The sequence below is a fragment of the Mauremys mutica genome, chromosome 2 (genome assembly GCF_020497125.1).
Source record: "Mauremys mutica isolate MM-2020 ecotype Southern chromosome 2, ASM2049712v1, whole genome shotgun sequence".
In the NCBI taxonomy this organism is placed as follows: Eukaryota; Metazoa; Chordata; order Testudines; family Geoemydidae; genus Mauremys; species Mauremys mutica.
Window position 1 is genome coordinate 78,937,111 of NC_059073.1, and position 25,842 is coordinate 78,962,952.

Below are 25,842 nucleotides of genomic sequence, written 5' to 3' on the forward strand. Positions count from 1 at the left end.
CTTGTTTGTTTGTTCTTTACCTTAACTTCTACTTCCTTCTGTTACTGGAGCAGCACCGGAGTCTCACCCTCGTCGCCAGTGTTATATCCTTGGGGCAGCCGGTGTAGGAAGCAATCACTTGAGGCCAGAGAGCAGGCAGCTAACCAAAACCTCCATTTTATTTACATATATACAGAGAGCTCCTCAGCCGGTTGAAACCGGTTGAGCTAACCCATAATAATCAAACTCAGTTGCCATAGCAACAAAACCATGACAACCAAATACACAACAGTGATTTCACATAACCACTTGTTAATTGTGAGTCATTGTGTGTCTCTCTGTGGCTCGGCATTGTTCTGTTAAAAATTAGGTTGATTCAGAGATTACATATATACCTCTGTGGACTGTGAACTGTATGTGGAAACCCAGACTCCATGTAAGACAGAAACAAAACAGAGTTCTACTAGTTTGAAAAATTATGCAAACAGGTTTAGTGTGTGTGTGTGTGTATAATAGCAAAATTGAGGGAAAGTGATTTGGGGGAAACACAGAGGGGAAAAATAGAGAAAGCAAGTTAGGAAGTAGATGAAAAGCAGGGAAAGGAGAGTAAATGAAGTAGCAGATTGGACATTCCCATCTGTAGCACTTCTGTTTCTCTTCCAACTATCTGGGAAAAGGTGATAACTAGAATTGGTTGAATTATTCATTGCAGATATTGTTAGACTTTTTCCTGTTCATAAGTCATTCTCAAATCGGCCTTGCTTCTACACAAGTACAAAAATGGTTGGCAAATAGTTTATGCAAACAGAATTCTGCATGTGGGTTGTTCATTGACTTTTCAATTTCACTGTTCACTTTTTTGTTGTTGTTGTTCATTGTGTATGATTGGTCACCTAAGTCTCACAATATTGTTTTTGTACCTTGATTGGATGACTGACACTATAACAGGAAAATAGTCAATGATGAATAGTGAATAATGTATTACCAGTATGAACCTTCAAACAAATAATCATACCTCATACTATTAATGAAATCTTTGGAATTCACAAACATTTTCATGAATACACAGTGACTGAACACTAACAGTGACTCCATTAATTGCTTATATTTGCAAGTAGCTGTTTGTGTTAATCACCTGCCTCTAGTAATTGTATAGTAGAACAACTCTTTTGCCAGCTGTGTATAACATGGAATTGGCTATAATGAATACAAACTATAGCATAGCAACAGTAATGCTCTACACAAGACCAGAAGACTGGTTAGTATTGTTACTGTAGAAAATAAAGTCTTCATAATTTCTAGTGAAACAATTCAGTGTGTTAGAAGAATGCCATCTAGTGATTAGTTCAGGTCATGGCATTACTGTGTTCTAAAAATTGAAAGGTCTGTTTTTTCTTCAACTTGTCTTCCTTCTCTTTCCCACTCCTCTAAAGCTCTTTAAAGAAAGATATCCTCTTAATCAGAGGAAGTAAAGCATTAGAAATTTGCAGTATTCCTCTGTCTGTTCAATTATGAACTCCACTGCAAAGAATAATGGGTACAATTTTTAAAAAGTGCTTAAGTTGACTTAGGAGCCTAAGTCAATGGGACCATTCCTATCCCCGTCTAAATGGGGCCTAAGTCAATGTGACAGGCTCCTAAGTCACTTAAGCAGTTTTTTAAAAGTTGTACCCTGTACCTCTAATATTTGTCTCATGAAATGATAAATTAATCCACTGTAAAATAATAAAACAAAGTAATTTACTAGATGCCTGGAGACAAGTAGTAGAGAATTATGTGCCAGATCCTTAGCTAGTGTAAACTGGTATAACTACGTTGAAGTCAATGAAGTTATGCCTATTAGTATATTAGCTGAGGATCTGGTTCACTATTTTTTGCAATGGAACTCACATTACTGTTTACTAGAGGGGGGTAAAAACCACTAAACTGGAGTTAAGTAGATATGCATTAACAATTCAAGGGGGAAAATCCTTAATAAAACATTGTTTTAACTGCACAAACCTCTGAAAATCAGGAAGTTCAGTGTTAAGAGTACACAGTGAAGTAAAAGTAATTTAAAAGTATGGAATTGGAGAGCTGAGGTACACAAATCATTTTTGTCTATCCTCAGTTTTAAGGAGATTTTCTTTCTTCCCATAGTAGTAAGGAGACAATGCACATTCTACATACAACCTTTCTAGTTTCAGTTCAACAGATTCAATGCATTACAGAAGTGTTGGAGAATGTGGCAGAAATAGATTTCAATAAAGAAAAAGATCATTTATTTGTTTAGTATGGTGGACAAAGAGCAAACTTTAAAGTTATTCCAACAAAAATACAAAGATTTGTGTTAAATCCAGGTTATTTAATTTGTCGTCATAATTCGTTATCCCGATGTTCCTCACCATAAAAAATAGTTATAAAACTAGAGGGAGGAAGACACTCGTGCTCAAAGCCCAGATCTGTATACTCTTGAACTTCAGAGAAGTTCAGACTGAGATCAGTTTGGCCTCACTTGATTCTGGATATTTCATAGTGATAGTGACTGACTGTTATCTTTTATCCAACCATTAAGTTGTTAATTCACAAACAAACAAGATGTTTCAACTGATGCTGTAAGTATCTCATTGAAATCTTTAAATTGAGACTGAGGGTACGTCTACACTACCTGCTGGATCGGCGGGTAATGATCAATCTATCGGGGATTGTCTAGTGTAGACGCGAAAGAATCGATCCCTGATCACTATGCCGTCGACTCCGGAACTCCACCTCTGCGAGAGGCAGAAGTGGGGTCAACGGGGGAGCAGCAGTGGTCGACTCATCGCTGTCCTCATGGCCAGGTAAATCGACCTAAGATACGCTGACTTCAGCTACACTATTCGAATAGCTGAAGTTGCGTATCTTATGTCGACACCTCCCCCAGTGTAGACCTAGCCTGAGTGTCTTTCTAAAAGATATAAAATAGTTCAAATAGAAGTTACAGGCTTGATGCAGTAATTACTGAGTGAGGTTTTATGGCTGGTGTAGTCTGACCTCTTGCATAACATGATTATAATGGTCTCTTCTGGCCTTAATCGATCAATCTGTTTTGTTTTGTTTTTTAAAAAAGTGAATGTTAAGGGTGAGGGTGTGGCTGGCCCTGCATAGATGCAGAAGTGAGAGAGGATGTAAGAACCTTGCCTCCCTACCGCATGTGCTCCTGAGTAGGGGCCAGCCACAATCCTAGTATTTGCACTCATTCAACACTTACTATTTACATTGCAGTATTACCTAGAGGCCCCTGATCAGGGATCAGGATGTCATTGTGCAAAGGCATTATACACACATGAGTCTGGTATGGATACCAACCTCTTTAGAAGTGACAAGGTGGGTTTATGGCTCCAGCTCTTTCCACAACAATTTGTAGAGAAGAACTGGCCTGGAGTGCTTTTAAAGGGTAGCACAGCTCCTCTGCTGACATGTTTTCTCCACGCAGATGCATTCTGGCTAAGTCAGCTCCCACCACTGTGCAATCCCTCTGAACTCCCAGTCATGGGCCGTGACAGAGATCCAAGGTGGCAGGTGAATACACAGCAGGGTGAATTGCACTCTTAGGTATGCTGTTGTAGCTCTACTGAAACCAGTGGGAACGCCTGGCTATAAATATGGCATGAATTGACCTATAGACTAGGAATACAAATAAATCAATCAGCACAAAAGGCATTTACTGTGTCAAACACCCAATGGAGGTCACGAGCTGTGCAGTGAACTTGGACTAATGTGGTTTGAATTCTATTATAATGTCAAAACATAATGCTTGTACTATGATAGCACCTGTTGGTAAATATTTACCCTTTTAGTACTTTCTGTATATTTCATTTATATATAAACTATTTTTTAGAATCTTTAGGATATTAACAAAGAATATGTTGAATTCTAAGGCCCAGAACACTGATCCTTGACTGATGATAACCCTATTCAGGAATTCTGTGTGTTAGACTGTATTTAATGATCTTGGGTGCCTATGTCCATAGAACTCCAGATAGTCTAGGTCAGGAAACCATTCTCTTAATATATATACATATTTCTTACATAAGCACATATAAACCTGGGAAACTGATAAGGGATAATTGTCACAGCAGATAATAAAAAAAATAATTATGGGGGAAGAAAGACCTATTGAACTATATTATCTTGTTAGTCCTCTCCACTGTGAATAATTATGCCTTCACACACAAACCGAGTAAACTGAGAATGTGTAGAAATGACATCAAAACCATGTTTCTTTTGGCAAAATAAATGTTCTTTGTTTAGAAACCCTGAATGATAATCTTTGATGAAATAATTCCAGTTGAGTCTGTTATTGGACAATCTTAAGTCAGACACACAACACACCTGGTGGATTTTTTTTTGTTTGTTTTGTTTTTTTTAAAGAAAGTTAAGGATTGCTGCCATCGTTGGGTCCTTCAGCATCCAAATGCTCTAATGGTTCAAGTCTTCGTGGATGTGGAATTGATGACTGTCGTAGCGCACATTCATGTGTTTTGTTTTTGACACAGGATTTATTGCTGATGAGAGGCATCATCTTATGGCTTTCTGTGTGGAAAAAGTTGGGGAAAATTGCATTAAAAGATCCTTGCAGCTGGTTTCTGAGAGAGAATGCAAATTTACTTTACAAACTGTGGCCCAAAGTCACTCCACTACATGGTAACAGGCAGTTCCATCCCATTCAACCAAACCCTTTCACTGACCCACAGAGCACAACTTAATGGGGGAGGCTTCATTAGCCAATTGAGTAATACTGCATATATTTCTAACCTTTATCTGTACAGAGTTTACATTTATTAAACTCAGCCCGAGAAAGGGAAATTAAGTGAGAAATATGTTTTTCAGTCTAGCGGCTACATAGGAATGGCCATATTGGGCTATATCTAGCCCAGTATTCTGTCTTCCAGCAATGGCTAATGCCAGGTGCTTCAGAGTGAATGAATAGAACAGGCAATCAAGTGATCCATCCCCTGTTTTCCATTCCCAGTTTCTGGCAGAGGTTAGGGTCACCCAAAGCATGGGGTTGCCTCTCTGACCATCTTGGCTATTTACCATTGATGGACCTATCCTCCATGAACTTCTTTAATTCTTTTTTGAACCCTGTTATAGTTTGGACCTTCACAACATCCCTTGGCAATGAGTTCCAAAGGTTGACTGTGTGTTGTGTGAAGAAGTACCTCCTTTGGTTTGGTTTGTTTTAAACCTGGTACCTATTAATTTCATTGTGACCCTGGGTTCTTGTGTTATGTGAAGGAGTAAATAACATTTCCTTACTCACTTTCTCCACACCATTCATGATTTTATAGTCCTCTATCATATATCGCTTAATAATCTCTTTCCAAGGTGAAAAATCCCAGTCTTTTTAATCTCTACTTTTGGTAGCCCTTCTCTGTAGAGCAATGACATACAGGCTACAACTTTTGCAAGCAGTCTTGAGACAATTTATGAGAGAAATACGGTGATAACTCACAGAAATAAGTGAGTCTTTGATCTGGTTTGAGGATTAAACTAATCCTCACTATTCAGACTTCATATATAATTTATATATGTCTGAAAATGATTTAACTGTACCATTTTAAGTGAGCAAAAACATTCATTATATTAAAGACTTCCTTGAGGCACTTACTGAGATTTCTTTCTCTGACCATCCATACACTAGATCAGCATAAGATGAGGCATGTGTGGGGTAGGATGGGACATAGAGACAGACCTCATGATTGGTCTCCAGAATCTCAGCTTTCATTTTAAAAGGAAAACTCTAGTTGTCATGGTTGGAAAGAAAACTGGAAGATTGTGAAGCAAGTGTAACCATTGCAAAGACATCTGCTTGAGTTTGCAGAAAGTCTGAAACAGTAGCTCTGAGATGTGAATGCTAGTCATGATACTTTAAATGCAGCAAAGAATCCTGTGGCACCTTATAGACTAACAGACATTTTGCAGCATGAGCTTTCGTGGGTGAATACCCACTTCGTCGGATGCAACTTTAAATGTTAACAGTGTTAATTATTTCACTGCTCATCAAAGCATGTGAGAAAAAGGAAATATAATCTTATAAAGATTTACACTAGTGTTTCCCAAAGTGTGTGGGCAATTGGGGGTGGCAGGGAGAGCATTAGCCAGGGGGTGCCAGGGCTGCCCAGAGGATTCAGGGGGCCTGGGGTCTTTGGCGCGGGGGGCCCCTGTTTTGGCGGTAATTCGGCGGCAGAGGGGTCCTTCCGCTCCGGGACCTGCCGCCGAAGTGCCCCAAAGACCTGCGGCAGGAGCCCCCTGCAGCCAAATTCCCACTGAAGCAGGACCCGGCACTTTGGCAGTGGGTCCCGCTTTGGCGGTAATTCGGTGGTGGGGGGTCCTTCCACCCCTGGGGCGGAAGGACCCCCCCTGCCGCCGCCGAAGACCCGGAGCAGAAGAAGCTCTGGCGGCCAGGGCCCCGTGAGAGTTTTCCGGGGCTCCCAGAGTGAATGAAGGACCCCGCTCCAGGGGCCCCGAAAAACTCTCATGGGGGCCCCTGCGGGGCCTGGGGCAAATTGCCCCACTTGCCCCCCCCCCGGGTGGCCATGGGAGTCGCAGAAGCTGTATTAATTAAGATGCATAGGGTTGGGGTTGCAGGGATAATGTAATTGGTTTAATTTTTCTATTGGAGGGCTCATCTTTCACAACTTTGGGAAATGCTGCAATAGACCATTCTCCCTGCAGGCTTTGAAGTACTGTAACTGCACTATTCTTCACCAAACCCTTTCAGGAACATTAGTACATAAATCACGAGAGATGAAACATAATTGACTCAATGTAGTTATGAAAGTTTTCATTTGAGCTCGCTGTTCTTCTAGTGAGATTTATAAGAATCCATAGCAAGCATCTAATACTGAGGACACATTTATAATGGCAGGTTTGTGAATGATGCTTCCCAGAATAGATAAAATACACTTTCTCCTGTGAATTGTTGAATATATTTCAGAGGTGACCAAACTTACAGCCCTCAAAGTCACATATGATGATCTTCAGAAGTTCGAGAGCCAGAGCACACCTCCCGGGGCTTCAGCCCCATGGGGTGCACCTGCCAGGGCTCGGGCTTCAACCCTGTAGGGAGGGAAGGTCTCAGGGCTTCAGGGTCAAGGCCGGCTCCAGACCCCAGCGCGCCAAGCGCGCGCTTGGGGCGGCCTTTTGCCGGGAGGGCGGCAGGCGGCTCCGGTGGACCTTCCGCAGTCATGCCTGTGGGAGGTCCACTGGAGCCGCAGGACCAGCGCACCCTCCGCAGTCATGCCTGCGGGAGGTCCGCTGGTCCCGCAGCTCGGGTAGACCTCCCGCAGGCATGACTGCAAGAGGTCCCCTGGAGCCGCGGGACCGGCGACCGGCAGCGCTCCCCCTGCAGCATGCCGCTGTGCTTGGGGCGGCCAAATTCCTAGAGCCGCCCCTGTTCGGGGCAATGTGAGGAGGGGCACACAGGATCATGTGCTTCCCCCCAGATTTTTGCCAGGGTTTGTTGGCCCCACTTAGTATTATGCTCAGGCTTCCTCCCTGTACAGCAACGGCTGGAGCCAGCAAGCTGGGGACTGCAGCCATGGGAGAGGCAGCAGCAAATAGCTGGGAGTGACCGGGAGAGCTGCTGCTTTTGCTTCTGCCTCTCCCTGCAGAGCTAAAGCAGCAGCCCCTCCCTGCAGCTCCAAGCTGTTTGCCTGCTGCCTCTCTATGGGGAGCTAACACCTGGGAGCTGCAGGGAAGGGCTATTGAGGGTAAGTATGGCATGCCCGGGAGGCGGGGGGGATGACTCAAGCTGTTGGGGGGGGGAACCTTTTAAATTGTTCCCCCTGCCCCCCTCAGCAGGCACCAGTTGTCTTGGCAGAAGCCACCAGCCCCACCACTCTGCTGCAGGGAAGATGTCCCAAGCTCAGAATGGGTGGATATGGGCAGAGTCGGCGAGGTGTAGGGGCCTGTGGTGCCTGGGCTCCAGCAAATTCAGGGCCCGGCGTGCCCAGCTCCACCAATGTTTGGGGCTGGGTCTCTTCCCCCAGCCCCGCCTGCCGCCCCCAAGCACCTCCCCCGAGTGTCCGTGCCTGCCATGGGCAGCGGGCAGCTGCCCCATGCAGCTCTGAGCTGTGCTCCCTCACTGGCTACAAGGGAGCAGCACTGGGGGCAAGCTACACTTGCAGAGGGAGGAGGTGCATGGCAGCCACCCCTCGGCAGGTGACTCCGAGTCGACTCGGCGGGGAGGGTTATCCTGGCTGGACCTCCTGAGCAGCAGCCTGGAGGGGCTTGGGTGAGTGTCATGCCAGGGGGGCTGGAGAGCCCCCCCCCCGAATCTCACTGCTTTCTGCTGGGAGAGGGCTGGTGGAATTCCTCTCTGCCCCCCCATCCCCGGGGCAGCCTGCCTGCTGCACCTCAAATTCCTCATCCCTGTCCCAGCCCCACACCCCAAACCCCCTCCAGCACCCCTAGCCCCTGGCCCAGCCCAGAGCCTGCACCCAAACTCTCTCCCATAGCCTGCTCCCCTTCCATGCCCAAACTCTCTCCCAGAGCCTTAGGTGGGGCAGGACTTGGACCCGTTCTGGGCACCACCAAAAATTATACAAATCTGCTACCCCTGGGGGGAAACGGGGGTGGGGTGGGGTGGGGGCTCTGTGAGCTGCACTTTAACTATAAAAGAGCCACATACAGCTCGTGAACTGCAATTTGGCCACTCCTGATATATTTTAAGTGTTCAGAGGACTGTGTATCCTCCTGTCCTTTCTCCTGACAGGAACAATAAGAGAGTATGTGATGTTATGAGTGTACTATAATATTTTATTGGAAGGTGACGGCCAGAAAGAGTTAACTCACAGACTGACCTGACCCATGGGTGAACCTTAGGGACTGGTTAGGAAGTTATGTAAAGGAATAGATCTTTGAAATGCAAGTCTGCATTGTTAGAGATCTCAAGGGTAGATGTTTGCTCAGGTCTTGTGATGTTAGCAAACAAGTCTTGTCTATTGCTATAACTTTAATTCAAGGATCAAAAAAGGAATATTAACATTTGTGATGATATTTGAGTGAAATAGTATTATTGTCTATATGTCTCTTTGAAGGTTGTGGTAACCTGTATCTGAACTGTTTAATGGATAAATTACCCTGTGCTAATTGCCAGGATGTTTGGGGAAAAGAATTAAGCCTATTGTTTTCTCAGGCCGAAAGGCTGCTGGAAATGTATAAGAACCCTGGGACATGATCCTAATTCATCTCAGATCTGCTTTGGGTTTCAAGAGGGGGAAACCTTAAGCCACAAGGATTGAGATCCCCAGTCATTGACTGGAGCCACCCTGAATATGAACATTGAACTATAACCTATGGACTATATCTAAAAGAACTTTTGGTAACTACTAGCTCATCTCTGCTTTGTATCTGAACATCAAGAATTGAATTCAAGTCTGTCTGTATATTGGTCTTTTAACCAACACTCTCTCTCTCTCTTTGCTTTTTTAATAAATTTTAGCTTAGTGAATAAGAATTGGCTCTAAGCATGTATTTTGGGGAAGATCTAAGTTATAATTCGACCTGGGTATGTGGCTGATCCTTTTGGATTGGGATTTCTTTTATATGATCAGATAAGATTTTCAATAATCATCATCAGATCTGACAGGTGTGTCTGGATGGAGGCCTGAGGCTGGGTACTTTAAGGGAACTGTATTGTTTGGACTTCTGAGTAACCTGTATGGCAATATAGAAGTTGTTTTGGCTGGCTTGGTAAATCTAAGTATTGGAATATCCACCAGCTTTTGGGGGGTTGTCTGCCCCATTCTGTTTGCAGTTCACCCTAATTGAGTGACCTCAGCTGGCTCCCACGGGCAGCACCGTCACAGAGTACTACTCAGCTGGCTCATGCATCCTCCCTCCATTACACCTCATGGGCCTAATTTCCTCCTTGGACAGGGCTACTGGAGGGTGGGAAGCAGTAAACATGATATATCTTCACTTTTACTAAAGCTTGTGACACAGTCCCACATGAAAGTCTCATAAACAAAATAGGGAAAATACTATAACGTGGGTGCACAACTGGTTAAAAGACAGTACTCAATGAGTCATTGTCAAACAGGGAGGACGTATCTAGTGGGGTCCTGTGGGGTCAGTCCTGGGTCTAGTACAGGGGTGGGCAAACCTTTTGACCCAAGGGCCACATCTGGGAATAGCAATTGTATGGCAGGCCGCGAATGCTCACAAACTTCGGGTTGGGGTACAGGAGGGGGTGAGGGTTCTGGTTGGGGGTGCAGACTTCAGAAATGAGGAGTTCAGAGTGCGGGAGGGGGCTCCAGGGTCAGGGGTGTGGTGGGGTGAGGGCTCCGGCTGGAGGTGTGGGCTCTGGGGTGGGGCTGGGGATGAGGAGTTTGGGGTGTAGGAGAGTGCTCTGGGCTGAGACCAAGGGATTTGGAGGGCTGGGGCAGGGGGTTGAGGTGCGGGAAGGGATGCAGGCTCCAGCTGGGGGTGTGGGCTCTGGGGTGCAGGAGGGTGCTCCAGGCTGGGATCGAGGCGTTTGGAGGGTGGGAGGGCTGGGGCAGGGGGTTGAGGCATGGGGAGAGGCTCAGGGCTGCAGGCTCTGGACTGCACTTATCTCGAGCAGCTCCCAAAAGCAGCAGAACATCCCTCTCCAGCTCCTGCAGGGAGGCGCGGCCAGGTGGCTCCGCAGGCTGCCCAATCTGCAGGCTGCCCAATCTGCAGTCTGCCCCAGCCGCAGGCACCACCCCCACAGCTCCCATTGGAATGCTGGAGGGGGCCATTGGAATGAGACTATTGGAGCACATAGGAGCCAGAGGTGGGCCATGCTGCTGCTTCTGGGAGCCACGTGGAATGACCCCTGACCCTGCTCCCCAGCTGGAGCACCGGAGCGGGGCAAGTCCCAGACCCTGCTCCCCAGTGGAAGCTCAAGGGCCAGCTTAAAATGGCTGGCAGGCTAGATCCAGCACGTGAGCCGCAGTTTGCCAACCCCTGGTCTAGTACTATTCAGTATTTTCATTAATGACTTGGAAAATGGAATGGAGAGTGTGTTTTGGTTGCAAGCACTCCGGAGGACAGGATTAGAATTCAAAATGACCTAGACAAACTTGAGAATTGGTATGAAATCAACAGGATGAAATACAATAAAGACAAGTGCAAAGTAGTACATTTAAAAAGGAAAAAATCAAATGCAGAATTACAAAATGGGGAATAACTGGCTAGGCAGTGGTATTGCTTAAAAGGATCTTGGGGTTATAGTGGATCACAAATTGAATAAGAGTGAACAATGTGTTGCAGTTGCCCAAAAGGCTAATATCATTCTGGAGTATATTAACAGGAGTGTAATATGTAAGGGCATGTTTACACTACAAAGTTAAGTCGATTTTATATAAGTAGACATTGAGCCTCCGATTTAAGCAAGTCGATCTTGCATGTTCCCATTATGCTCATTGTGTCGGCAGAGTGCATCCTCACTAGCAAGGCTTGCATTGACTCATGGAGTGCTGCACTGTGGGTAGCTATCCTACAGTGCTTGGAGCCAAGTGGAATTTTGCATTGGGTTTGCAATGCCTTATGGAACCAAAACATTTGTGTGGGTGATTATGGGAACGTGGCGTTAGCATCCCATGATGCACTTACTTTACTCTCTCTCTCCCTCCCTGAAATCAACAGCAAAGAAACCACCTTTTTCCTAAGCTTGGGTTACCCAAGCAGATGCCATAGCACAGCAAGCATGGACCCCGTTCAGCTGTACACTGTTGTTGACTATTACAACACCTTGTGCCTTATCCTGCAGTATTTACTCAGCCAAGGCAGGAGCTGCCACATGGAACAATGTGATACAATGCAAGCAGCCCTGCTGGAAGCCATGGAGAGGAGCAATTTGCAGTTGCTGGCACCTGTCACCCATTACCTTGACATGGTGGAGCACCGCTTTTGGGCCTGGGAAATCAGCACTGACTGGTGGGACCACATCGTTATGAAGCTATGGGATGATGAGCAGTGGCTGCAGAACTTTTGAATGCATAAGGCCTATTTTATGGAACTGCGTGAAGAGCTTTCCCCAGCTCTGAAGCGCAGCAGTACTAAAATGAGAGCTACTCTGACAGTGGAGAAGCGAGTGGCGATAGCTCTGTGGAAGCTTGCAATGCCAGACTGCTACTGATCAGTGGGGAATCAATTCAGAGTGCGTAAATCTACCATGGGGTCTGTTGTGATCCAAGTTTGCAGGGCAATCAACAGACTACTGTTAAGAAGGGTAGTGACTCTGGGCAACGTGTAGGACATAGTGGATGGTTCTGCCGTGATGGGGTTCCCTAACTGCAGTGGGGCTATAGATGGAACGCATATCCCTATCTTGGCACCAAAACAGCTTGCCAAAGAGTACATAAATCAAAAGGGGTACGTCTCAATCGTGTTGCAAGTGCTGGTGGATTACGGGGGCCATTTCAGTGACATCAACATAGGATGATTGGGAAAGGTGCATGACGCGTGCATCTTTAGGAACTCTGGTCTGTTCAGAAAGCTGCAAGCAGGGACTTTCTTTCCAGACTGCAAAATAACCATTGGTCATGTTGAGGGGGCGGAAGCTGGAAAGAGGTGGGGTGAGGTTTGGGGGGAAGGGGTGGAGTGGGGGCGGGAAGAGGCGGAGCAGGCTGGGGCTGGGTTGCTTGCTGCTGCCAGCCCCAGGCCACCCTGCTAATCCCCCAGGCCACCCTGGACCCTGCATCCCCCTGAAGTGTGGGGCCCAGGGCGGTTGCCCCAGTCTGTCCTATGGACTGGATGGCTCTGAAAATATAAACCCAGATATTGGTGAAGCATGGGCACCACAGTCCCATATAACTCACTGTCTATGAGCTTGCTTACAATTGCACTGCAATAACAATCAAAGGTGTGGGAATGGGCACCTTCTGGTCCTTGTATCCTCCCCTGGAGTTGAGTGCAAGGGATGCTGGACTCCCCACTCCTCTCCCCCCCACACACTTCCTACAGTTTGATTGGAAATGTGAACTCACTCACCTTCCCTGGCATGCTCCGCCGCCAATTGGTCCTGTGAGGGGATGGGCTCCAGAGTTAAAAACAGTTCTTGGCTTTCAGAGAGAATGGATCCTCCACTTGCGTGCCTCGCACTCTCCTCTTCTTCTTCCTCGTCAACAATGTCCTTCTCGTTGTTGCTCAAGATCACCTGGGGCTCCTAGGAGGGTATCCATGGAGCACTGTGGGGTCGTGGTGGGGTCGCCGCCAAGAATTGCATGCAGCTTCTCATAAAAGCGACATGTCTGTGGGGCAGAACCAAAATGACTGTTCACTTCTCTTGTCTTCTAGTATGCTCCTTTATTTTCACGCGGCACTGCTGCGTGTCCCTGGTGTAGCCCTTCTCCCCCATACCCTATGCAAACTTGGCATAGATGTCAGCATTTCTTCTGCTGGATCAGAGCTCTGCCTGCACAGACTCTTTTCCCCACACAGCAATAAGATCTTCTCCTCCTGCGAACTCCATGCTAGAGTGTGTTTGCAGCTGTGAGTCTCTATAATCAGCTGTGCTAATGAGCTCTCTGCTGATCAAACAGGAAATGAAAATTCAAAAGTTCCCCGGGGCTTTAACAGGGGAGCGGCTGTTTCCTGTGTACCTGGCTGACGTGCAGTGGAGTTGAAAGCGCTCTCTAGAGCGGTCACAGCAGACCACTGAGGGACACCTCTAGGAGGCCAATTCATTCGAATTAAACAACAGTGTCTATACTTGGCCACTTAGGTTGGCGGAAGGGACTCAGTAGCATAGACACATACATAATAAAGTAACCTAATGTGGCTTTTTCTGCCCTAACTTTGTAGTGTAGACCAGGCCTAAGACATGTGAGATAACTGTCCGGCTCTACTCAATTTTGTGTGCCACACTTTAGGAAAGATGTGGACAAATTGGAGAGAGTCCAAAGAAGAGCGACAAAAATTATAAAAGATTTAGAAAATCTGACCTCTGAGAAAAGCTTTAAAAACTGGGCATGTTTAGTCTTGAGAAAAGAAAACTGAGAGGGGACCTGATAAGTCTTCAAATATGTTAAGGGCTGTTTATAAAGAGGACTGTGATCAACTGTTCTCCATGTCCACTGAAGGTAGGACAAGATATGATGGACTTAACTTGCAGCAAGGGAGATATTAACTTTAGTTAAAAACATTTTAACAGTAAGGGTAGTTAAGCTCTGGAATAGGATTCCAAGGGAGGTTATGGAATCCCCATCATTGGAGGTTTTTAAGAACAGGTTGGACAACACCTATCAGGTTTAGTTGGTCCTGCCTCAGCACACAGGGCTAGACTTGATGTAGGGAAATCCTCCAGTGGTGCAGAGATGGTTCTCTGCCATCATGCCACTCGAACTGCCTCTGGTATAGGGGACATTATTAAAGAAAAGGCCTTTGGGTGCTGCTGTTGCCAGCACCATATAGAGCAGCCTTGAGGCTGCTCTTGCTGCTGCTTAGGAATGTAATGGTGCCTAGTAGCCTACAGATCAGGTGTCTGCATAGCTTGGTGATGTGCTGGGTGCTAAATGGAGTGTCTTGCGGCTCTGAGTGAAATCCTGTTCCCACTGAAGTTGATGGGTAAACTCCTCTTGACTTCAATGGAGCTAGGATTTCACTCTCTAGTTCTGTTTATTTCTAACTTGACCTAAGCTGTAGCAACAGTGGAGCTGATATTCCTTCAAAGCAATTGTGCTATTTAGGTCCCAGTTCAGTTTCAAGATGATTTTTATAGGATTTCCCTTCAGAAAAACTGTTTCCAAATACATCAGCATTGACCATGTTCACAAATTTAATTCTTTGCTCCATTACAGTGCCTCACATTATCAATTTTGTTACCAGAGAACACAAAACTCTGGGAACTGCATGGCTTGCCTTTTTAATTCTGTTTGAGCAACAAACTGCCCTTTGTGTTTCAGTACAATCCTTGTGGGATTCCTTACTAATGTCGCTTGCCTGCAGCTGTGGCCATGACATCATTGTGTTGTAACTCAGTTCTGATATCACAGATCGGTCAGCCCTTGCCAGTCAATCTGAATTATAAATCTCTAAAGATAAATGTATATGGTGGCTACACACCTTTACATTCAATCTCCAAACAAATTCTGAATCATTTTCACACTTCATGGATCCCTCAGAAAAAGTTCCTGTCTTTGCTGTTACTTGCTATAGAAATGTGATATGATAAACTCTGGCATAATGGCCTGCCTCTGTACACTTAGGGAATGTTGGTTTTGGTGGATGGTGTGATCATTACAAGTGTACGGTTACATACTGGTGTTCCACTCTTTTTTTCCTGAGTATTTTGTTTGTGCTATTGACTCACAGTTACTGTGTACTATCCTTTGCTTAGAGCACAGCAGTAATAAATTAGTATCAGCAGATGATGATCTCATTTAGTTTCTCAGAAGTCTGCTTATTTAGCATTCTGAGTTTTTATCAATTCTTGACAACAAGGAATTTCTATGACTCTCTATAAAATAAGTTCCATTTTTCATGTGTAATCTTTCAGATAGATTCTTGCTCATATTCCAGTCATAAATCTGACTCTGAGATCTCAGTCTCTGCTGTCCTCAAATTTGAAATATTCAGCCAGTTTTTATAAGCTTCTAAATAAGTCTTCATTTCTCTGCTTCCTTTTGGCAATGCTAAAATGTGCTCTTTCACAGCCAGCAGCCGGGACTTCAGGTGTGGGGCTAGCAGCTGGGACCAGAGCCAGGAGCAGAGCTGAGTGGTGCTCCCTCCCCACCCCCTGTGAGGGCTGGTCTGGGCCCTAGCCGTGCCCCCCTGAACATATCTCTGCACCCCCTGGGGGGGTGCCCCACAAATTGAAGACCTCTGTTCTAAAGTAATTTCTTTCACAAATTGGACCTTTCTGACACTGTCTCAAAAAAAGCAAAGCAAAGCAAGGCAGCTTGGTTCTCAGCAAGACCATCTTTCTGGTAAGTCTGTAGATACCAGGGCTATGGCTATACTACAGCTTAAATCAACATAAGTTATGTCGCTCGGGGGTGTGAATAGCCACCCCTGAGTGATATAACTTATGCCAACGTAGTGCTGTCCACACCGACATAGCTGCCTCCGATCGCTGGGGTGGGTTAAGCCGATGGCAGAACTCTCTCCCATTGGCTTAGGGTGGTTACATAGAGAGCTTACAGAGGCGCAGCTGCAAGCTCTCCAGTATAGCCATAGCCTTACTTGCATGCATGTAAATGTGTGCATATAACAGTAGCCATAGTGGATACTGACCAACTTCTGATATTTAACTGGGATCATAACCTTTTTTAGTCCTGACCCATATCATATTACTGGGCCCAGCAAAAAACAAAACAAAACAAGAGGAGTGGGTGGAACCCACAATATCTTACTAGCACGTCTGTGTATTTCACACCTATGTTACAGTGTGTGCTATCTACCTAATTTGTGTTCACAGATGGCTAGACAGGCAGCAATCCACCTACGTGTAAGTGTAATTTGAAGATTTGCGCGCACATTTACTGGTACATACGCAAGATAGATGTGCACTTGCATAAATATATGTCTGTAGGCTTCCTGAAAATCAGAATCTTTAGGCACACTCATGTCAAAGATATAAACACAGTAACTGATAACTTGCTACATAGTAAGTCATAGTTTGATGGCAGTGTTGCACTACTAACATAATACACATTCACCTATGTGCAGAAAATGAGTTTGGGAATGGTTTGCTGGTGAATGCTTGTTATTAAGATGTATTCAGTGTTGTAGCTGCGTTGGTCACAGAATATTAGAGAGACAAGATGGGTAAGGTAATATCTTTTATTGAACCAACTTCTGTTGGTGAAAGACAAGCTTTCAAGCTTACACAGAGCTCTTCTTCAGATCTGGGAAATTAACTCACTGTCTCTGCTATTACAAGGCAGAAAAAAATGTTTAGCATAAGTAGTCAACATATATTTCAAGGGACGATTCAGGATGGAGTGGTCCATTAACACCCCTCCAGTCATGGGGAGGAAAGGAAGTCCGTGTGAGAAGCTGCTGGGGCAGGGGGGTTGTTAATGGGTTATAGATTGTTTAATAAGCCATAAATCCAGTGTTTCTAAGTCAATGTTTTTTAGTGTCTAGCAAAGTTAATAATGTTAATGCACCACTTCAGCTTGAATGATCCCATTAAATTTGTGTTAACTACTTATGCTAAACAATCTGTTCTAGCTTATATTTAGCAGTGACACTCTGAGGGCATGTCTGCACTACAAAATAAAGTGACCTAACCTATGTCGGTATACAGCCGCCACAGTAATTACATTGCTTGTGCACATCTACACTTTGTTCTTTGTGTCCGTTGTGAGTGCCCTCCCTACGAGCACTTGCACTGATTGACCTATCAGTGTGGGGCATTGTGGAATGGCTTCTGAAAGCCAGCAACAGTTGAGGTAAGCAACACAGTATTTACACTGACACTGCATTGACCTAACTACGTTAACATTGACTCTACGCTTCTCATGGAGGTGGAATTATTTAATTGGTGTAGCAGGCTAGTTATAGCCGCAGGAGTGAAATTTTAATGTAGACACTTAGGGTACGTCTACACTACAAGACTATTTCGTTTCATCTTAATTCGAATTTCTGGAATCGACCTAATGAAGTCGAAGTTGTGTATCCACAATAAATACACTAATTCGACTGTGTGAGTCCACAGTAACGGGCGAAGCGTCGACTTTTGAAGCGGTGCACTGTGGGAAGCTATCCCACAGTTCCCGCACTCCCCGCTGCCCATTGGAATGCTGGGATTTCCCACCAATGCATGCTGGGGGGGGGGGAAATTGTGTGGAGGGTGGTTTTGGGTAACTGTCATCATTGAACCGTCAATCACGCCCAGCATCCCTCCCTGAAAGCGCCAGCTGGCAATCTGTTCATGCACGGATCCCGCTGCAGTTGTGGCCGCTGTCAGCTCCTTGCAACTTATCGTCCACCTCTTCCGCAGTCAGCTGCTGAGAAATTTGGCTAATTTTCAATGGTGCTGCGAGCAGTGGTGGACCATGGGGGACGTTTTACCAACATCAACGTTGGGTGGCCTGGCAAAGTTCATGACACGCGTGTTTTCTGGAACTCTGGTCTGCTTAGACGCCTGCAGGAAGGTAGTTTCTTCCCGGACCACAAAATAACGCTTGGGATGTGCAGATGCCCATACTGATCTTAGGGGACCCAGCCTACCTGCTAATGCCCTGGCTCATCACGCCCTATGCAGGCACCTTGCACAGCGACAAGGAATTCTTCAAGTACCAGCGAGCAGCATGAACTGTGACTGTTCAGTTTCTTCACAGAGAAGCTGAACCTGCCCCTGTTTCTTTACCAAGTTACTGTTGACTAGCGTCTGCAGTTACATACCCCGTCCACCCCGCTTCCCCAACTTCTAACACACATTTAAAAATTAAAGTACGTGCTCCACTGTAGCTTTACAATGGTGTCTTTATTGATGACTTTGCGTTAAAGGGTTGAAACTGGCAAGCACACTGTGCTGGGTAGGGTGTGTGGTCAGGTAAAGACCGCCTCTAAAGTCGAGGTTTGACATGCTCCCGCTCCCAGACCGGTCAGCATTGCCGGACTGGTTGTTTCAACGGATCCTGCCATCCCTCCTTTTTTGGACTCTGTGTGCGGGGGCTATGTGGCCTTGTTGCGGGGGAGGACGGATACAGATTCCTCTGCTGCGTGGCTCTGCGGTCCATTACAGGGACCGTTGCATGACATCTGTAACCCCCCACCCCGCTACAAATGCACGTACCACCCCCAACGACAGAAAACCTGCAAACCACCTCCCATACCAGCTAACCGCCTACTGACTGCACTGTGTGTGTGACATGCTGCTGATCCAGCCCCCGTCTCTGTACCCTGCTAAAGGTGACTGTCCTATGCATTACACTACCCCCTCAACCACCCAACGACCCACCCAAGACATCTAACACAGCGTTGTGTAAAAAACCATGACAGAAAAAGTAAGTAACAGAAAACTACTTTTAATAATCAACAACACAGTAAGGGAAGGACTTTTCAAAATGTAGTGACTGATAGCTTTTGGGTAATTTAACACTGTCCTGTGGTGCAGTGACAGTTTTCACGGCCCCTGGTTACCCTCCTTCTTGTTATTTTTGTTGAGGCGGGGGATTGGAGTTTGAGGCGGGGGTGGGCGGTTGCAGATACAGTGCAGGGGGGCTCTGTCTTCCTGCCTGCGGTCCTGCAGAACATCGACAAGGTGCCTGAGCGTGTCCGTTTGCTCCCTCATTAGTCCAAGCAGCGTTTCAGTCGCCTGCTGGTCCTCCTGACGCCACCTGTCCTCCCGTTCGCAGAGTGAGCGGTGCTGCTGAGTGAGGTTCTCCCTCCACTGGCTCTGCTGGTCCGCCTCGGCTCTGGAGCAGCCCATAAGTTCAGCAAACATCTCGTCCCTTGTCTTTTTCTTACACCTTCTAGTTTGCGCCATCATCTGTGAGGGGCATGGTGGATCAGGTCATGATACAGTTGCACCTGTGTGATGTCAAAAAGGTAGTGAATTTCTTACAATGATACATTTTTTAAACAAAGAAACATAGTCTACTCGGTGTCTGTGAACAAGAGTATGCACAGCACCTGTCTCATGCGCACTCACTAATGGAAAGTTCGATTTCTCTGAATGTGCTTTCATTGCCTGGGGTATTGGGCTGCAGATCAGAGAACCTTTGCAGGAAAGAAGAATTTGTGTAGCAGCAAGGCATGGTAAGCCAAACACTTTTGGATTCATAGAAGTGAATGTACAGCTCTGTCCTCTTGATGCAGGCAATCCTGAAAGCATAAACTCGGCCCCTGTTGCACCCCATCACAGCTGTTCACTGGGAAAGATCCCTGTATGCTGCCACTCTGTAGACTGCAGCACGTGGCTGTTAAGTGAGGCTTCTTGTTATGCAAAGGAACAGTTAAGCACTCCCATTACTAATAGTACCCCAATTACTCTAATTTCATGCAGGAGTGTGCGAGAGAGATCACCCTGAGGAGAGTCTCACGGGCAGAGAGAGTGCGCATGCTGGAAGAAAGCCACCACAACCCAGGGGCCTACTCTGCCATGCTCGTGAGGGCAATGGTCCCGGAGTTCCAGCTTATAGCATGGTACGGCAAAGTGTGCTACCTCGGGGCACACGATAAGCTAGCTCTGCCAAGGAACCTCCTGCATAGACTTTCAGATTACCTCCAGGAGAGTTTCCTGGAGATCTCTTCTGAAGATAAAAGTTCCATCCCCCTGTATGTAGACCTTCTGTTCTCCTAATGTCTCTCCCTGTTTAGTTACAAAAAAAAATGTTAACTCGTTGGTCTTAGCTGCTTTTAATAAATAAATGTTAACTTGTTTAAAGCACTTACGGACTGATCCTTCTCCCAATTCAGGGTCCGTGGTAACGGCTGGGGAGGGTTGGTAGGGGATCTCAGAGAGGGTGAGGAAGAGATCCTGGCTGTCGGGGAAAGCGCCGTCGACTGCCTCGTCCTCCTCATCTTCCCCATCCGCGAACATCTCCGAGGAACAGTCTGTCGACACTATCCCATCCTCAGAGTCCACACACACTGGTGGGGCAGTGGTGGCAGACCCACCGAGAATGGCATGCAGTGCCTCGTAGAAGCGGCATGTCTGGGGCTGGGCTCCGGAGCGTCCGTTTGCCACTCTGAGTTTCTGGTAGCCTTGTCTCAGCTCCTTGACTTTCACGCGGCACTGCATTGCATCCCGGCTGTATCCTCTGTCTCTCATGGCTTTGGAGACCTTCTCGAAGGTCTTTGCATTGCGTTTGCTGGAGCGCAGCTCCGAAAGCACAGACGCATCGCCCCACACAGCAATCAGATCTGAGACTTCCCGGTCAGTCCATGCTGGGGACCTCTTTCTAGTCTGAGATTGCCTGGACTCCTCTGCTGGAGAGCTCTGCATCGTTGCCGGTGCTGCTGAGCTCGCCCCGATGAGCAACCAGGAAATGGGATTCAAACTGTCCAGACAGGAAAATGAATTCAAATTTTCCCGGGGCATTTCCTGTGTGGCTGGTCAGAGCATCCAAGCTCCGACTGGCGTCCAGAGCGTCAACAGAGTGTTGCACTGTGGGATAGCTCCCGGAGCTACTAAGATCGATTAGCATCCACACCTAGCCTAATTCGACATAGCCATGTCGAATTTAGCGCTACTCCCCTTGTCGAGGTGGAGTACCGAAGTCGAACTAAGGAGCCCTCTATGTCGAATTAAATGGCTTCCTGGTGTGGACGGGTGCACGCTTAATTCGATTTAACGCTGTTAAATTCGATTTAAAGAGCTAGTGTGGACCAGCCCTTAGAGTTAGGTTGACACAAGGCAGCTTACGTTGACCTAACTCTGTAGTGTAGATCAGGGCTGAGTTAGTTTTCCAGCCCTGAAGAAGAGTTCTGTGAAAGTTCGAAAGCTTGTGTCTCTCACCAACAGAAGTTGGCCCAATAAAAGATATTACCTCACCCACCTTGTCTCTCTGTTATTAAGATGGTCTATTTCAGGGGTAGGCAACCTATGGCACATGTGCTGAAGGTGGCACGCAAGCTGATTTTCCGTGGCACTCACACTGCTCAGGTCCTGTCCACCACTCCGGGGCCTCTGCATTTTAATTTAATTTTAAATGAAGTTTCTTAAACGTTTTAAAAACATTATTTATTTTATATACAACAATAGTTTAGTTATATATTATAGACTTATAGAACGAGACCTTCTAAAAAACATTAAAATGTATTACTGGCATGTGAAACCTTAAATTAGAGTGAATAAATGAAGACTCGGCACACCACTGCTGAAAGATTGCCGACCCCTGGTCTATTTAGTTCGTTATGCAGAAGTTGAATAGCAACAGGTGGTGTTCCAGAGAGATGATGTGGCTGCAAGGTTGTGATGACACAGCCGAAATATAGATTAAGGAAGTGGCCCAATGCCTATTGAAATCAATGGGAAGACAGGACTCTCACTAACATTAATGGGCTTTGAATCAGGCCCAAATCCAAAGCTTCCATGGCAGCAATTAGAATATTAACAAGGAAACAACTATCCAAGATAATTTTGTTCTTACCATGCAAAGTCAAAATATTTATTCTGATTACCCACTTACACCTCCTCACATTCCATGCCAGCACATAAGTCTTTTTAAACTTTAAAGGTGGTCCCTGAAAAAGACCCAGTCAGTAATGAAGACTTCCACAGCATGTCTGTTGTGCTTACAAGGCATATTCTGAAACCTTGAAGAGAGAGGTGCCAAAAACAGGAGGCTTGATTATTTTTGTATGCTCAGTTCTCCTTACTTGGAATGAGCTGAGGGTCAGAGAAAGGTAGGCTGGCCAGGACCTCTTTGAGTATGGTCTTTCAACTAGTTGTGCACCCACCTGATAGTTATTTCATCTTGATCACATTTCCCTAGTTTGCTTATGAAAATGTCATGTGGGACTGTCCAAGCCTTATTAAAATCAAGGCATAGCACATATGTATCTTCCCCGCACCTCTTCTGGTAATCCAGTAATCCTGTCAAAGAAGGAAATGATGTTGGTTTGGCATGATTTGTTCTTGACAAATTCATGTTGGCTATTACTTATAACCCTATTATGCTTTAGGTGCTTACAAATCAATTATTTAATCTGTTCCAGTATCTTTCCAGATACCATCATTAGGCTGTCTGGTCTATCACTCCCTATGTCCTCTTTCCCCCTTTTAAAGACAAGCAAGATCCTAGAGGACTGGAGAAGGGAAAACATAGTACCTGTCTTCCATGAGTTCTCAAAGATTATTGCTAACAGTTCTAAGATTGCTTCAGCTAGTACTTTAAGTACCCATGAATTTATTCAGGCCTTGTCTACACTACAAGACTATTTCGAATCAACTTAGTTCGAATTTGTGGATTCGACCTTATGAAGTCGAATTTGTGTATCCATACTAAATACATTAATTCGAATTTCTGAGTCCACATTCACGGGGCCAGCGTCGACTTTGGAAGCGGTGCACTGTGGGAAGCTATCCCACAGTTCCCGCACTCCCCGCTGCCCATTGGAATGCTGGGTAGAGCCCCCAATGCCTGCTGGGGGAAAAAATGTGTCGAGGGTGGTTTTGGGTAAGTGTCATCATTGAACCGTCAATCACAACCTCCCTCCAGGAAAGCGCCTGCGGGCAATCTGTTCGTGCACTTTTCTGGTCAGTGACAGCGCGGACGCCACAGCACTGCAAGCACGGAGCCTGCTGCGATCATCGCCGTTTTCTCCTCCTCGCACTTTATCGTCCACGTCTTCCACAGTCAGCTGCTGAGAAATTGGGCTACTTTTCAATGGTGCGGCAAGCACTGGGGGACCATAGGGGACGTTTTACAAACAGCAACGTCGGGTGGCCGGGCAAGGTTCATGATGCGTGTGTTTTCAGGAACTGTGGGCTGCTCAGACGCCTGCAGGAAGGTAGTTTCTTCCCGGACCACGAAATAACTGTTGTGGATGTGCAGATGCCTATAGTCATCCTCGGGGACCCAGCCTGCCCGCTAATGCACTTGCTCATGAAGCCCTATACAGGCGCCTGGGACAGCGACAAGGAACTCTTCAAATACCAGCGAGCAGCGAGCAGCGTGACCTGTGACTGTTCAGTTTCTTTACAGAGAAGCTGAACCTGCCCCTGTTTCTTTACCCAGTTACTGTTGACTCTCCTCTTCGGTTACATACCCCGTTCACCCCGTTACCCCCACTTCCAGCACACGTGTAAAAATAAAATACATGTCCCATTATTACTTAACAAAGGTTTCTTTATTCATGACTGTTCGTGAAAGGGTTGAAACTGGGACGCAGGCTGTGCTGGGTAGGGTGTGCGGTGATGTAAAGACCGCCTCTAAACTCAAGGAATGACAGGCTCCTGCTCCTAGAGCGGTCCGCAGTGCCGGAATGCTTCTTTCAACGGAGCCTGCCATCCCTCTTTATGGAATTCTGTGTGCGGGCGGATATGTGACCTTGTGGTGGAGGAGGACGGATACAGATTCCTCAGCTGCGTGACTCAGCGGTCCAGGACAAGGACCGCTGTATAAGATCTGTAACCGCCCTCCCCCACTGCAAAGTCACATCTCCCCCGCCCACACAGAACCTGTAAACCACCTCCAAAAAACGACCAGGTTGCCTACTGACTGCACCGTGTGTGTGACCCGCTGCTGATCCTGCCCCCGTGTCTGTACCCTGGGAAAGGTGACTGTCCTATGCAATAAACCACCCCCTTCCCCACGCCCCCCATTCGAACACAGTATCCTTTGAAAAAACATAACGGAAACAGTAATTAACAGCAAAGCATTTTTATTAATTAAGTAGACAGTTAGGGGATGGGACTGGGATTGGGACTACTGTGAGCCTGGAAGTGAAGGACTTCGGCAAATATAGGGTATGAGAGCTTTTGGGTACTTGAGCACTGTGCTGTGGTGCAGTGACAGTATTCACGTCCCCGGCCGCCCCTCCTCCTGATTATTTTCGGTGAGGGGGGTATGGGATTTTGTGGCGGGGGAGGGCGGTTGCAGATACACTGCAGGGGGGCTCTGTCCTCCTGCGGTCCTGCAGAACATCCACAAGGTGCCTGAGCGTGTCCGTGTGCTCCCTCACTAGTCCAAGCATTGTTTCAGTCGCCTGCTTGTCTTCCTCACGCCACCTCTCCTCCCGTTCGCTGTGTGAGCGCTGGCACAGAGAGACGGTCTCCCTCCACTGGCTCTGCTGGTCCGCCTCTGCTAGGTAGCAGCCCATATGTTCCTCGAACATCTTGTCCCTTGTCTTTTTCTTTCGCCGCCTAATCTTCGCCAGCCTCTGCGAGGGGGATGCTGTGGCAGGTCTGGAGACAGTGGAAGCTGTGAGATGGGAAACAGGGAGTGAATTCCTTGCAAAGATACATTTTTGCGAACAATTAACTGAGTCTAGGCTGTCTCTGTGAATTCTGGGTTGAGACCCCTGTGCCTGCTGGGGCACAAATCATTTTCGCGGTGGATTCTGGGTAAATGTCGCCAGTCATTCCTTCCTCCGGGAAAGCAATGGCAGACAATCATTTGAAGCCCGTTTTCCCAGAATTGCCCTGGCATACGCCATAGCGTGGCAACCATTGACACTGTTTTGCCTTTTGTGTATGTCACGGTATGTGTACTAGATGCCGCTGACAGAGGCGGGCAAGCAGCGCTACACAGCAGCATGCTTTTGCTTTTGCATGACAGCAGAGATGGTTACCAGCCATATTGTACCATCAACCATACCATAAATTGGTAATAAGATGGTAATAAGATGGGCATGGTTACCTGTCCTTTTGCACTGCCCCATGTGCCAATAGGCTGATGGTACAAAAAGATGGAAATCCATCGTCATCATCAGGCATCCATAGCGTGGGGGGAGCAAGGATGTTGGTGTTGAGTGCTGCACCATCGCGTCTATCTGCAGCATTCAGTAAAGATAGGGTGACATGTAAAAGAGTCAACAGAGGATTGTTTTCACTTCTGGTGGTGGGTGGGGTGTGTGCGCAAATTGCCGAACTATGCCCTGACCCACCGCAGACACTGTGTTTGACCCTAGAAGCATTTGGAGCTCATCCAAGAATGCAAATACTTTTCGGAGACAGCAGGAACTGTGGGATACCTTGCGTCCTCATTCCCCCCTCCCTCCATGAGCGTCCATTATATTCTTTGGCTTTCCGTTATGCTCGTCACGCAGCTGCGTGCTGAGTCTGTGCTATGCCGTCTGTCCATAGATTTTTTTAAAAATACTTTGGACCAGGCGTAAAATTACAGTAATTACCCTAATTAGATGCAGGATTCTCCGAGCGAAATCACCCTGAGGAGGGTCACTGAAGGAGATAGAGAGCGCATGCTGCGTGAAAGCTAGCACGAACCAGGGCCCGATGCAGCCGTGCTC

At 46.6% G+C, this 25,842-nt stretch overlaps 1 protein-coding gene across 1 annotated transcript in view; it reads left to right on the forward strand.

The window, feature by feature from the left end:
- The first annotated feature begins 390 nt into the window (after positions 1–390).
- The window catches only part of B4GALT6 (beta-1,4-galactosyltransferase 6), a 118,948-nt gene continuing 93,496 nt past the window's right edge, over positions 391–25,842 (forward strand). The window contains exon 1 of the mRNA XM_045007847.1: positions 391–415. The gene's annotated coding sequence lies outside the window, so the exon portion shown is untranslated. The remainder of the gene's footprint in view (positions 416–25,842) is intronic.